Genomic DNA, 15,766 nt, shown 5'->3' on the forward strand with positions numbered 1-15,766 from the left:
GGGGGAGGAACCTTGATTATTATCAACAACTGGTAGGAACAGTAAATCACAATCTCACAAACTCTCTGAGAATGGAACCTTGATTAACATTTATAGGGTACTCTGAGCATGAAACAGTATGCTTCAAAGCAGAACATATCACTGCAATGTGTTTTCTGGAGTGTAACTAAAAAATACAATTAAATGCTTGATTGGGAGAAAATGTTGTGTTGAACAAAAAAAAAATGAAATTTCTGTTGAAAAAAGTAGTTGCTTAACCACACAGAATCCTCTTTTCCTTAAGTGATTAAATGTAGTACCATTATTACTAGCAAGAATTGTGTCATATTGTAGACCAGTGGTTCCTCCCCTTTTTTATTTAGATTTTTAGATTTAAAGATTCCCTCTAACTAGAGGTACCCTTGGGGGGGAAAAAAAAACACCAGCTCTTCATTTTGACTCGTTTTTTTTTACTACAGAAAAGTACTAGCACAATTTTTCTCTTGCAAAGAGCTCAGACCACAACAGGCCATAATGGTTATAACCTACCGATTCCTATTTGAAATACCTGGTTTTATCTTAAGAATCATGTTTGGACATCAAACAGTGCTAACATTGTGTGGCATGGCACCCCACAACACCTTTGAATGAATCTCAGAGCACCCCAGGAGTTACCAGTGAAAAACAGTGGAGAACCAGTGGTTCTCACCCTGGTTAAGAACCACTTTTGTAGGTGAAAGTAGGCCCTAAGCTGCTTCATGGCAATTTGGTAAAGCATTTGTTTAACCAAAGTTTGGGAAAGAGAAGACACAAAAGAAAGGAATGTGGGAACTGAGAATAATTTTAGGAAGTTCCAGAATGACAGGGTAAAAGAAATCGGCTAAAGGTTGCACAGAGTAAATTCAGTGGTTTTATCCTAGTTAGATCTGGTTTTAAACAAAACCAACAAAAATTGATATATAAGTATTAAGCAGAGTAGAACCAAGAGTAAAACTAGAGTAGAAACATATAAGCTGCCTGTAGACTCTGCTCCACTGAACTGCACATGTAAAAACACCCATATTTTAAAACTTGTTTTGCCTTATTTAGTAAGCTTTCTGGAATTGAGCTAGATAATAGTGTATAAAAATTTGGGTTTACCTCCAAGTTTTGCTCTTCAGCCTTAAGCAATGGTACTAGTTGAAAAGCCCATATGCAGATGGTAAGTGCTGTTTTAAAATGTAATTTGAATCCTACATGAGAAGTATTTTTTCCCTAACAGGCTGGCCACCTAATAGAAGATTTTAAGGACTTTAGGAGTTAAAGAAATTAGTTTTAAATGTTCTCAAATGTTACCAAGATTGATATTTCTTTATATGAATGCACATTTTAACAAATTTAAGTCCTTTGCCTAGTTATTTAAGTCATTAAGCATATGCTTTACCTGTATTGTTTGCTCATTTATATCTTATCTATATTTTCATTAATATGCTATTAAAGTATGCATTACTTTTGTGGGATTGCCTCTTTGACCCTTTCTTGGTTCCTAGAATTACTCTGATGGTCAATAATATTTAACAACTCCAGCTGTACTCTTGGCTATCTCTACATATTTTCAGAGTACTTTCATTTAAGAAAATGAATCTCAGCCACAAGTAAAACTGTTAAATCAACCTTACACTATACCATTATTTAGGTTATCAAATAACTGATTACAACCATTTTAAGTATATCAAGCTGAGAAACTTTATATGAACTCTTGTCACTCTTAAAGTTAAGTAAATCTATATTAATCTGTTTCAAATAAACTGAGGGACGGAAATGAGAACACAGAATCCTTAGCACATGTTCCTTCCTTAAAGGTCACACAAAGAGCACAATTATTTACTCAACATAGAGAATATGTATTTGATATTGAATTCTGTGCCTGTATTGATTATACTGATGTCAGTGAAGCTCATGAGCAACAGCACTTCCTAATTCATAAGTAATAACATTTATTTTAATCCTGTGAGATTTGTGTGAAAAATAAGTGTGCACATTGATATATATTTTAGTTAGTTCTTTCATAATGAATAGCCGTCTTATCACCAAAGTGTTCCATGCTTTTAAGGACTTTGTTAATAAAGCCAAACCAGAACAGAACTGATCTGTTGCATTTCAGACTCAGTTCACTGCCTCTGTAGACAGTGGAAGAGGTGTTTATTCTCTTCCAAATAAAGAAGATACTAAATGTTCAGTCCAGTCTTTTATTGGTTTGTCTGCTCCTAAGATTTCTCAGTTTAAAACTTTAATTCTCTCTCTCTCTCTCTCTCTCTCTCTCCAGGGCGTTACTCCTATCTCCCTGGCATTGCTATGCATTAATGCATCACTTGCCTCAGTGAGTCAACAGAATTGTATTTAAATTAATAACTGATGCACAGATCAAAAGCTTATCTAAATTTATTTGGCTTGGATATTGAAGTAGAATGACCCCTCTCACATGATTACCAATAGAGACAGGCACTAAGAGTTCAGTTAAAATAGTAAGTGACCTAGATGTTTTATCCCAAACTCGACCATCAAACTTGAACTGATTTTTAAATTTAAAACTTTTCAAATGAAACTTTAAATTATGCCTCTTTTAAATTATAGGTCAATCCTCACATGCTTCTTCCTGCATGGCATCAGCACAAGAATAAATAATATATACAGGGTACATTTACACAAGATGCTTTACTCCACATTAGACTAATCTAAAGTGCAGTAAAGCATCACCATCTACACATATACAGCAATTACTGTGCAATATATTAGTCTAATGTGCTGTTTTCTAGTACCTGATGATGCAGGTAATAAAAATCAGCACATTAAGCCAATGTGTTGAAGTGCATGTGTAGATGCTGACTGGGAGCTAAATGCTTCTGGTTAGCCTAGGCAGCAGGAGGCCACAGGGGGAAGAGAGAGCTGTGCCAGCTTGGCAGGATACTGCCTGCCAGCCCTGTAGAGATCGGGACTCATTCCAATCTTCATGGGGCTAGGACAGCCATCCTGGCTACTGGACAGCTACCTCCTGGCCACATGATCTCCCAGCCACCATTTCCATGTGGCTGGAAGGCAGCATCCTGCCCAGAAAATGAAATAGCTCTCTCCCACCTGATGAAAATTGGAACCAGACCCTGTGCCCCCCTTGCCAGTTGTAAGCTGGCACCGGGTGAAGCCTGGATCTCCCCCTGGTTGCTGCAGTGGGGCAGAACAGGGCAGGAGCAGTCCTATACTGAATTGCTCCGGTTGGGAGTAAATTTGCTCCTGATGGATACAGGTTCAGATACATGCAGGGGTGCAGCTTAACGCACTTGAATTTTCTGCACAGAAAATTCAGGCACATTACTTGCATAAGTAGACGTGCCCACCAAATATCACAGAAATGTCCTGTGATAAATTATCCTAAACGGTGTGAGAGGGTTTTTTTCTTTATTTGTTTGGGGGATTTTGGTTTGTTTGTTTGAGAAGAGTAAATTTCCATTTTATTATTGGCTATAATGGGATAAACCAGGTGAGCCTAACCTGTTCAGCCTTGCAGTCTGGATGTATGGTGAAAGGCCAGTCCACAGGCTGGATCCAATACATGGGGCTGACCCTCATGCCAGATCCAGCCATAGATTGACCTCATGTGCTAGATCCACCATGGACTGACCCTGTGAACTAGATTTGGCCATGGACCACCACCACATGCCAGCCCAATCTGGTACAGAGAGTCATGTCACCTGCTGCACAGGGTTCTCCATAGATCCAGTCAATTTGCCAGTTAACACACCAATTGTTCTACAACCACCACATTTCTGAATGTGTGGTTTTGGCTCTGTGGGCCAAATCCAGCTGTAGACTGGAAGGTGAGAAACACTGAAATAGACTTTGTTCTCATAGTAACTTTAAACTGGTGTGGTAATAATACATTAACCCTTAATTTGTAGTAGAGTAAGTGAATTCTAAATTCTTAGGCCTGATTCTAAAATACTAGTTCTTACATCTAGCCTTTAGCAGAGTGAATATGGGGGAATAACTAGACACACAAATGGTTCATCTTTCCATTAACCCAGTAATTCTCAACTATGGTGCCGTGAGATCTTTTTCATAGTGCCATGGGACACTATACAGTATTAGTGCTGTTAGGTGTGCAAATGCATACACATGATTCAAAAGACAAACCAAGAGATTTTGAATAAGAATCCACAGTATCAAAAACATTCTGACCTGTTGTGGTCTCTCTGAATTCTTTGCAACAGAAGAATTTGTGTATTATTTTGCTGTAGTTAAAAACATGGGAAAGCCAAAAGCTGTCATTTTCCAAGTGGTGTCTACAGTCTAAGAAGGTTGAGAACAAGAGGATTAGTGAAAGAAAAGCTTTATTCATTATTAACTTTCTGGTATTAGAGTGGTGTTATGGCGCAAAAACTTTCTACCCAGGTCAGACATTTTAGGATTCATGTTTTACTACACAGTGAAATTTGATTTTTTTTTAAAGGTCCAATATAAAAGACTCTTGCCTCATAGTTAATTTAGGTACTTTAACTTCTTTTGTCAGATGTTTAAGAAGAATAAAAATGGGAAGTAGGAAAAGCAAAATATTTCATATTCTCTAGACTACAACATAATGAAGTGCCCACTTGTCTAATGAATTCTGAATGCACAAAAGTTGGCTTTTCCAAACAAAATATTTGTGCCTCCCCTCCCCTCAATGCAAATTTGTCCCTCACAAACAGGTGTCTAGCAAACACTGAATCAAGAATTCTTGGAAGGGTAGGGAAGCGAACTTTTCTTTCCAATGATCAACCCTGAGTGGATTCCATTCTTATAATTAAGTGCATTACAGGTTAGAATTTTTCATTTTACTAGTTATAGGCCATGTCTACATGAGACACTGACTGTGCAGTAGCTGGTTACAAATGCAAGTAGCATTGCCAGGAAGCATGATATGACACTACTCCACAATAGTTACAAGCCACTGCGCATTCAGCATCACAAAAATTCTGTTCAGCGATTCTAATGTGCAGTAACCAGAGTTCTGCACAGTCATTTAGTACTTGTTTATACAAGTATTAAATGACTGAAACAAATACGAAATGACTGCGCAATAATGATTGTGTAGTCAGAATCTTGTGTAGATGTAGCCATATACTAGAAAAAGTGTCTAAATCTCTATATACTTCTAGTTCTATACTATGGAACTAATAAAAAAATGTCAATAAAACAGTTATTTTGCAAAATGTATTAGATGCCTATATAATATACAGTGTTCCGAGCATATCTTGATTGCTAATTTACAACACAAATTTGTAAAAATAGATATCTGAATCTTTGAACTAAATAATTCTGTCATATGTATAGCTTCTCACCCCTTAGAAATGTAATCAATGTCTGTGTGTTTTGGTAACAAACAGAAATAAAAACACTTTGTTTAAAAAAAGATATATTTGATTAGTGATAGTGATCCTGCTTTTCTCTATTTCAAACTACTTGACTCAAAATGAAAGTTTCTCTCCAACTAAGGGCCCTATTCTACATTGCACTGTGAGCTGTACAAATGGTGATCGGTGTCAGTACTAGGTTGAGATGGGAGCAGTTATATGTTCAGTCCAGCAAAAAACAGTGTGGGAGGGAGGCAGATGGGATGTAGCCTACAGTGGCTACACCTCAGTGTAACACAAGCTAGGTAACAGGGATCAGAGGTAATCCTGCCTGGTGTGGAGTTACTTTGACCTGCCCAATGCATACTTAAAACTAGTTTCAGGTGTTAAGCCAGGGGTGGGCAAAATGGCAGATCCAGACAGCAGCCAGACTCCATTTCCCAGCAGCCCCTGCCCAGATGGCTGGGGCTGGTCTCCATGGAGACCCCAACCTCACCTGTGATGGTGCAAGGCTGGGGTTGCCATAGAGATGGGCCCTAGCCACACTGGCAGGGCATACAGCAGGACAGAGCATGGGGCTGTTCTGGAGCCACAGAGATCTTGTGGTGGGGGCATCTTGGTCCAGGAGCAGGGCAGAGCTGTGATATGCAGCCTGCATGCTGTGGGCAGGGGCATGCAGGCAGCGGATTATGGCCCTGCCCTGGCTTCTTGCAGCAGTAACATCCTGGCTCTGAGCTGGGGCAGAGCCGTGATCTGCTGCCTGAATACCCCTACCCAGAGAGTGCAGGCTGCGGATCACAGCTCTGCCCTGGCCCCAGACAAAGCTGCCCCCACCACAAGATGCCAGTGGCTCTGGAGCAGCACCCTGCCCTGCCCTGCCACATACCCTGCCAGCACAGCTGGGGCCGGTCTCCATGGCAACCCCAGCCTAGTGATATCACAGCACAGGTGTGGCTGGGATCTCCATGGAGACTGGCCCCAACTATCTGGGCAGGGGCTGATGGGAAATGGAGTCCACTGCCAGCCCACGAGCTGGATTTTGCCCACCCCTGTGTTAATGTGTGGACAGACAACCCAGATGCTAAAAGCTCCAGGAGCTGCCCAAAACTGCTGTGTAACAAGGCCCTGAAACATTTTGGGCCTTATGTTTCACTTCAGAGACAAATTTAAAAAAAAAAAAAAATCAAACAGAGAAAAATTGTAAGGAAAATAAAATACAGAGCAGTAGTACAGCAGTAGGTTGTACTTAGGTCAAGAAAATTTAGTATTTTTGAGAGAGGTAGGTCATCTTACTTTTTAAACTGTATATTCTTTAGTCAAAGTGTTATGATTAGTATCATTCACTTTTGTATAATGTCACAGATGCACTTCAAAACAAATTGCCTTTTGGCTTCACTCTGTGCCATGCATGGATATTCTCCTAAAATAGATTTTCTCTTATTTGTAGCTAGAGTGAAACTGGGTTAGTATCTGATATCAATGTAATTTTGATATATCTTTATGTTATATTCAGGGTTGTTTTAGTGAGGTGGTTCACACTTAGAAAAACTAATCACTGAGTATTAGCACCCGACAGGTTGGTTGACTCATCACCCTTGCCTACATTTTCTAAGCCATGGGAGCCAGACTAGGACCTGACAATGGTGAATTTACATTTGAAAAGGAAATGTTCTTGAAATAGAACGACCATATATTGGATTAGTGAATCTCCATGTCTGAAAACAGGCACATATGACCCTGGTCTTAACTTGGATCAGGAAATATCTTGGGGACGGGGGGACTACCGCCATTGCTGGCCCGCTGAGCAAACCTAGCAAAGCCAGTGGATCACGGCGCTTCAGGGAGCCCACCCCTGCCCCAGCCCTGGTAAAATCTGTGGGCAAGGAAGGAGCCCCCCAGGGGGCACTTGCCTGCTTGTACACTAATGCCAGGAGCTTGGGGAATAAGCAGGAGGAGCTCATCCTCCTGCTCAGTGCAAACAATTACGATGTCATAGGGATAACGGAGACCTGGTGGGACTCCACCCATGACTGGACCATGGGTATAGATGGCTATACCCTGTACAGGAGGGATCGTGTAGAGAAAAGGGGCGGGGGTGTAGCTCTCTATGTTAAGGAAAGCTACACATCCCTGCAAGCCGATATTGGCGACCAGGGTGGATGGCTGGAGACCCTCTGGGTTAGGGAGTGCAAGGACATCCTGGTGCAGCCCCGCTGTTCCCAGCCATGCTGGGTCTTGCCTGCAGGGCTACAGCAGCCCCATGGGAGGGAAGCAGGGAGGGAGCTAAGCCCACAGCCTGCCCCCCAATACAGCTCTGGAGGCATGGGTTCCCCTTGCCTCCTTAGACTTAACAACACTGAGTTCCCAGCTGGCTCCACATCTCCCTGCTCCCAGCTGGTGCCTCCATGTGTGGCTTCCCTTAAGGGCTGCTAGAGCTGCTTCAGTCTTACCTGCCCCCATCTTGGCACTCCATGGCCGTGAGTGGGGAGATGTGGAGCCAGCCGGGCACTCCATGTATTTCCCAACACCTCCCTGCTCATGGCTGGAGTGCCCGGCAGGCTTCACATCTGATGATGTCATCACCCAGATCAGGCCTTCCATTCCCCTCCCTGGCACCCTCTACTTGCCTCCCCCTCTCCCCCTCTCCCATAGCTTCTGGCTTACTTAGCACTGTCATGGAAGAGCAGGCAGGGAAGGGGAACCTGCCCACCTGGGCACTGCTGTCACTACGGCTTCTTTCTGGACTGGGCAGGCAGCCACAAATAAGCCAGGCTATGCAGATAAGCTGGGAGGAGGCCATAGGCTCACAACACCAATGAACTGCTGCTACCTTTGGGGTGTTGTGAGATGCTTATCCAGTGCCCTTGGCAGATGAGGTGAAAAGATAAAGACAAGTTATCTCATAAAAATTACTATGAGCTCTTCATTATCCATTACTATAGAAAGGAGCACAGGTTTTAGGTCTTAACTTAAAGTACCATATCTGTACGTACATATATTATTATTTTGTTTAGTATATTCCATATGATTGAAAATGGAATGAAGGAAAGGTGCTTAGATAGCTCTTTAAATGCAAAGAGAACAGATTTCAAATTAATTAATGCAGTATAACATTAATCAAGTCTTCTTGAGAAGGTTTAATTTAACAAGAAAGTCTAATAGATTTTTGTTGTAGTTTTTAAATTAAGGCAATTTATATCAGATGTCTTTAACAGACAAGAATATTGCACACAATAAAATTAGCTCTTGAATCATCTTTTACTCTAGAGATTTGTTTTTAAACCACAGTGCATGAATATTAAAATCTGTCAGGGAATATCCAGGAATCGTGTGTAACAGTTAAAATCCTGATCGTTATTAGAATTATAATGATCAGGTGAAGATAAAGCTTTTTTTTTAATATAAAGGTTTATATTTAAAACAAGTGTCCTGATTTTCGAAAAATGTTGAGCATTGCCAGCACATCCCATTGATGGCAATGGGAACTAATAGGAGTCTTCTCTTGAAATGTGGGACTCTTAAGTACTTAAACATGGTTTTAGGAGCTTTTTTTTAATGGCCCCGTAATTGTTCCTTAAATGTCGATCCTCATCAAATAACTGCCCATAGAAACTGTGCATAGTTTTGGATAATCCATTATATCCTCACTAAATTAGCTGAGAATTGAATTCAGCATTACAGTTCTCAGGTCCTGGCATGCTTGCATCCATAGATGCTTCTCAAGCAAATCCCGGGACGTCATTCTCCCCCTGTACTCGGCCTTAGTGAGGCCACAGCTGGAGTACTGTGTCCAGTTTTGGGCTCCACAATTCAAAAAGGATGTGGAGAAGCTTGAAAGAGTCCAGAGAAGAGCCACGTGCATGATCAGAGGTCAGGGAAGCAGACCCTACGATGACAGGCTGAGAGCCCTGGGGCTCTTTAGCCTGAAAAAGCACAGGCTCAGGGGTTATCTGATGGCCACCTACAAGTTTATCAGGGGTGACCACCAGTATCTGGGGGAACGTTTTTTCACCAGAGCGCCCCAAGGGATGATGAGGTCGAATGGTCACAAACTACTTCAAGATCGTTTCAGGCTGGACATAAGGAAGGATTTCTTTACTGTCCGAGCCCCCAAGGTCTGGAACAGCGTGCCACCGGAGGTGGTTCAAGCGCCTTCATTGAACACCTTCAAGATGAAACTGGATGCTTATCTTGCTGGGATCCTAATACCCCAGCTGACTTCCTGCCCTTTGGGCGGGGGGCTGGACTCGATGATCTTCCGAGGTCCCTTCCAGCCCTGATGTCTATTAAATCTATGAACCCCAGCTGACTTCCTGCCCTTTGGGCAGGAGGCTGGACTCGATGATCTTCCAAGGTCCCTTCCAGCCCTAATGTCTATGAAATCTATGAAATATTTCTGCTTAGGTAAACATGCACCTTTGGGAAGCAGAAAGCCATAGTGACATAGTGTGAACCCCCACTATAATCAAAGATGTAGAATATGTGAATGGCCAGATATGCAACTGCACTTAAGCCTGCCTGAAGAGCATGGCTTTTCTTCAATCTTCCCAGGAAAGTGGCTGAAGTCCCTTAGCCTGAGCAATGTAAGATAATTAAAGAAGCTGATAGAGGAAACTGAAGGAGGCCCTGATAGAAAAGTCATAGTCAGGGTCTGTTTTTAACTCATTGAAGCTGACTAGGGATTAAATCCTTGGCTTTAAGGTGCAGGGTAAGAACAGGCTACTGCTCTGATATTTTGTTTTGTTTACTTTTAAATCTCTGCCTGTATCTCACTATATGATTACTGATCTCTTATGTTTGTTCTTGTTTTTAGGGGTTTTATATATAATAAAGCCCTCTTGAGCACATCCAGACATGCGTTTGGATTTCCAGGGACAAGCAGTGGCAATGCACCTTGTTCCACCACTACTTGTCCACAGGGAACACCCATGCCATGCGTTCTTTGGCATGTGGCAAGTTGCCCCGGGTGGTGTAGGGGAGGCTGGGGCCAGCACTGGGCTGGCATAAGTGTTATCTAGGATCCTGGGGCGTTCCTGAGGCTGCATCCATGATTCTGCCATATGGAATCTGGCCAGCAGCCACAACGTGGCTCCGAGTGGCCCAGCTCCACTTTTCAGCAACACACGCTGGCCAAGAATTCATTGCACCAGGGCTTTTTTCCTCGTTTTTTTTTTTTTACCCCTGGATATCCAGGGGGCAAAAAAAACCCACAGAAAAAAAAAAGAAGCCAGTACAGTGCATGCTCGGGCAACATGCCCTTACAGTGTGGAGAACACCAGACTGTGTGATATGTGGCACTAGTGCCACATACTGCATGACCATGCTTGTCTGGATATGCCCCTTGTTATGATATAATAAACCACTTGATGTTAGTGACACTCATGATACTAGAATATTTTGCCCATACAAGCTTCTTCATTCTACAGAAAGGGGATCCATCTTTTCCAAGTTCATGACCAGACAAGGGTGTGATCCTGCTATCTAGCAAATTCCCCTTTGCTAAGGGCCAGCAAGGCCTGCACAAGATAGGTAAGGCTGAGGCACCATAAGCCAAGGAGTTGACCTGTTTTGGGGGCAAAAGAGCATGCCAAGGTCTGGATGACCACCAGAAGAATGTATCAAAGGTTTCTGAAAGGCTAGGGTGCATCAAATAGCAAAAATTGTGCATCACATAGCAAAAATTCTAAAATTTCACATAAATATATCAAACACATATTAAATGGACAATCAATGGATCCAGTCTGTCCTTCATAATCATAATCTTCTATCATTCACTATGATGCTACCTTATCTTTGCAAAAATTTGTGATGCATTCAGAACAAGAAATTGGTAAGCAAATACTGGAAACAGTGGTGGAAGGGGAAGGGGGAGGGGGGTGCTGACTGGACGCTTCAGAGTTTTTAATCATGCGACGTGACTTTAAGTACTTCTATGAGAAGGATGGGAGAGCGGGGGTGCAAGCGCAAGCATTGGCCCCCGGACACTGGAGACCCACAATACTTCACTGACTGGAAATGGGTCCTTTTACAATAAGTAGGGATTTCACAATAATTCTGTACATTGTTTGCATCCTGGCTGCCATTCATTCCCTTCCCATCCCCTCTGGCTGCTGTCAACCACACTTGGATTTCCCAACTCCTACGTTTGCCCTTTTATATACTTCTAGTACTGTTCAGCCATTTATTCCAAAACCTCTCTACTTTTCTTCAGTCTATTTTCTCCCAGTACATTCCACCTTTCCATGATCTACTTTTTTGCTTTCTTCAGTTCTCTCACAAATGCTGTTTCTTTCTAACCTCCCTCCATCTTCCTCTCTGACTCATCCTGAAGCCCTCAGAATAATATTTTATGAAGTCCTTCCTCTAGCCATCATTTCCCACAGTTGTTTTTCTGCCTTTCCCAGTTCCATGCTATTCTTTCATGGTCTTTCCCTCAGATCCCCTTCCTAAAGTAATTCACACTCCTAAAGTATTTCTCTTCCAAGTTTTTCTGCCCCTCTCTTTGCCTCATTTCTTCTGGCTTATCCTAGAACCTATCACAGCAACAAAACCTTAAAAGAGAATTTGCCCATAGTGTCCCTCTATTTCACCTAGTCAACAACCATAGTGCAGTTTCAGACCAACTCTGAATTACCTGACTAAAGTGTAGGAGTGGTTCTGTTAGCCACTCTGCTAAGTGCCCTCATTATAGAAATAGCATCATAAAGATATCTCCCTATTCCTATAATGGGCGGGAATCTGCAAACTCAAAGAGGATAATACAATCCCTTCTAAACTTTAGTTAACTCAGTTAGTCACAAGCTGTACTTCAGTTGTCCACCTAAGTGAAACAGAATTCTTCCCTATGTTTCAGTAGCATAACTACAGGTAGGCAAACAAGACATCAGCCCTGGGTGCCAACTTACAGTGGGTAGTGGAATGGCAGCCCCCAAAGGATCAGTGCCACAACAGAGAAAATAGGAGCAGCAGCCTGATGTGGGGATACCATGCCACTCTAACAGCAGCAGCTAAGATAGACATACAGCAAAGCGATGGCAGAGATCAGGGTATTTGAGTCCTCAGGGCAGGTAAGACTCTCTCCCCACCCTCTCTTTCTGGTGTTCAGCACCTCCCCCTGCCCACTCTCTGGAAGGGTTCTCCCTAAGACACACAACTTGTTATTATGCCTTGTTAAAGCTTGTAGGTGAGTGTTTACAATACTGATGGTTTAAATTTTGCTATCTTGGAAGCCATAAATGTCTATCTTTTTTTAAAACTATGATTAATATACATACACTAGTTTCTTCCCTCCCACAAAAAAAAAAATATGTCTAAAGAAATAATGAAAAAAAAAGAGAGCAAAAAAGAGATAGGCAGTTGATGTCATTGCTTTAAGGAAAAGAAAAGGTTGGGGGACAGGGTGGAAACACCATCACAATTTTAAAATGGCTTTTCTAATTGTTTAGCAAATATCCCAAGAAAAGGATCAACACACTATAAACAAGATAGCAGAACTGTGATTATCAGGTCTGTGATGAGAAATGGCATGCAAAATTTCAGGAAGGTTTGTAGAAGCTAGTAGGAATTTATAAATTCAATATTTTTAATGAACCATTGTCACTTTAATGTTGCAGCCAATGAAATGTCAAAATAAACAATGTTGTGCATGCTGCCTGACTGCTACTGAACCTGCTTGCTTGCATTTCTGTTTTACAAACTAAATTTTATTTGAGAAACAAAAAATGCAAGTACAGGAGAAAAAATATAGTATAATGAATAGTTATGCGAACGTCCAACACTGTTTCCCAAATTGTTAGCAGCCATGATGTTCACACGCTGTATGAACAATTGTAATCAATGAGGGTATTCAAATTATGATATTGGATTATGGGAAATGTACTGTAATGCTGAATTGTGGGGGAAAACAATGTGCCAGAGAAATTGTAGAAATACTGGTACCACTGCATTTATTTTCCTCTTACTCTATTTCATTAAAGCATATTGGAGCCTAAAAGGTTTGTTCCAAACTTCTAGATACATTTTGATTTTCTGGTAACAAAAAGATTTATGAAATGTTTTAAATACTACCAGAAACCTCAATTGAGAGAGATGATGAGACTTGCAGTTGTTGGGACTTAATGTTCTTTCCCCCTGCCCTGGTGCGTGGGAGGGTAGAGGAGGATTCTCTGACCAGAGTGAATTATAATGAGTAACAATACTCCCTGTAAAAAAAATATTTTTCTTTGAGAACAGATGACATTTTAAGGTTCCAAGTCTGTACTTCTAATGCTTTCACCTGCCAGCCAACTATCCTCCTTATCAGAGAAAAAGAAGGAGCAGAGAAGCATGCCAAATATCTAAAAACTTGTCATAATCTCATCAAGAGTTTATATCTTCAGTTCACACTGAAACCTTACAGCTTCAGAGAGCAGAGACAGTTCACTAAAGCATGAAGAATTGGGGCATTGAGAGACTGTGTCTGCTTAGAAAACTGTGTAATTTAATAAAATGTTCATTGATGTCTACACAGTGGCTCCTCAGACTTGTGTTAGTGTCTGTGCCTGCAGCATGGAGACTCCCATTCCTGTTAATTAGATGATGATAGTAGGATTAAATGTTTCTGAGCAGACTGAAAAGCCTCCTTCTTCCACAGAGGCTCACCGGTGGACGTTTAACTGCGAGAGAAATGGGGAAGATAAACCTTCTAGAAAGTGTACTGTTATCTTTCTGTTCTTCTAATTAATGATTTGGGTAACAGTAATTTAAAGCAAAGTATACATATTTCAGAATGCATGCTGTTATTCAGTTACTAGAGGTCCCATATTTGATTAGCACAACAATGTGAACATTAAACTAACAAGAAAATGTATTTACAATGTACTGGATTATTTTCACAATACTTACTTTGTCAATGAGCATTTAAACTAATTTGGAGTTTTATTTTGTGTGTAGCATTTTGTGTCATATGTGCACCAATTGGCATGCAATCTGTCAGGAATGTAGGACTGGAAGGGACCTCCTAGGTTACTGAATCCAGTCCTTTATGATTGCAACAAACTACCACTCCTGTCCCTTGCACACATGACCACCGCCAAACACCTAATAAGAAAAAAAATACCCTACGATGAGTCAGAAGAGTAAATGAGACCCAAAACAAAACAAAACAAAAAACTACTACTTTGGATACTCTTAAGGCATTGAACTGGTTGGGTAAAATTATATCTGATAATCCCTTTCTTATACCTCTTTGTACTGTTCTTTGCTTATTCCTTTACCTGCCCAATTAAAGTGTTGCAAAAATGTTTCTAGAATTTTCTCAAATCTACAGTGAAGTATTGACAATCACACATTACACTCTTGGATGTCTTGACCTCGTGGCTCTTGCTGCATAGGGTGCTGCATCTTCATCTATGCCACTGTGGACAGACCCGTAAGAAGTCAGCTGACCCCCTGAGGCAGCTGCAATAAACAGAGGCAGCAGTGACTTCTAGCTGTCACCATGCTGCAAAGATGACAATGCAGCTGCAGCAGCTGTTTTTTACATCCCTTCCCTACCCCCAAGCCCAAGTCAGTGGCTACAGCTGCTACCCCAGTTGCCCCATGCAAGTTACACTACTGTCCATATGAAACTAAAAAAAAAGGTTAAAAAACCCCAAAAAGCAAAAGCCCAGGATTAAGGTTAGTTGTACAAATTTAGATCAGTCCTTTATTTGTATGCATTATCCATATGCTATTTATTTGCATAGAACACACATGATCCAGTACACAGCAGGCTACAAATATCAACTATTTGAAGTGAGCTTTGGCAACAACGTTGATCAGAACTTAGCATTTGGTGCAGATTTTTCCATGAAATGTCTGGATTGGTGGTGAAAAATAGTAGCCATGAAATGTCTGGATTGGTGGTGAAAAATAAAAGGTAGTAACTCCTTTTGGTCACTGTCCCACCTTCTGCCTCACCAGAGGTTTGAAAATAAGAGAGAGAGGAAGGGAGGAAAAGATGGGCAAGCAAGGCCTGGTAAGCCACTGAGTCCTGCATACTGGGTAGGGCACATATGAATAGGGGTCTACACAAATCAAGGAGGCAGCCTGCTAATGTTGCAGGCATATCGCAGGGCCAGCTGCTATTTTTGAGGGCTTATCATGACCAGGGTCCCCCTACACCTCTCATTGGCCAAGGAGCCCCAGTAGCCCTGCCCTTCTAGGGCTGTATGTTATGCAGCTGTGCTCCTCACTGCTGATTGGAGAGGGGAAGAGCTGTACAACAGGCAGCCAGCCCTCTCAGCCAATCAGCAGCAAGGGGCAAAGGCGACAATTACCTTGCCTGCTCACCTTTGTGCCAGCAGCCTCCCTCTGCACTTCCCTGGGACAGGCTGCATGGCTGGGAGGACTTCTGGCTCCCACTGGGGAGCCAGAACTTTATTTTTAGTAATTTTGTTTTC

The 15,766-nt window shown here is 41.8% G+C and overlaps 1 protein-coding gene across 1 annotated transcript in view; it reads right to left on the reverse strand.

Annotated features, from left to right (window-relative positions):
• CDH10 (cadherin 10) overlaps window positions 1-15,766 on the reverse strand; it is a 164,573-nt gene that overhangs the window by 148,606 nt on the left and 201 nt on the right. The gene's annotated exons all lie outside the window — the stretch shown is intronic.

This window comes from Alligator sinensis, unplaced genomic scaffold (assembly GCF_000455745.1).
Source record: "Alligator sinensis unplaced genomic scaffold, ASM45574v1 scaffold271_1, whole genome shotgun sequence".
NCBI classification, from domain to species: Eukaryota; Metazoa; Chordata; order Crocodylia; family Alligatoridae; genus Alligator; species Alligator sinensis.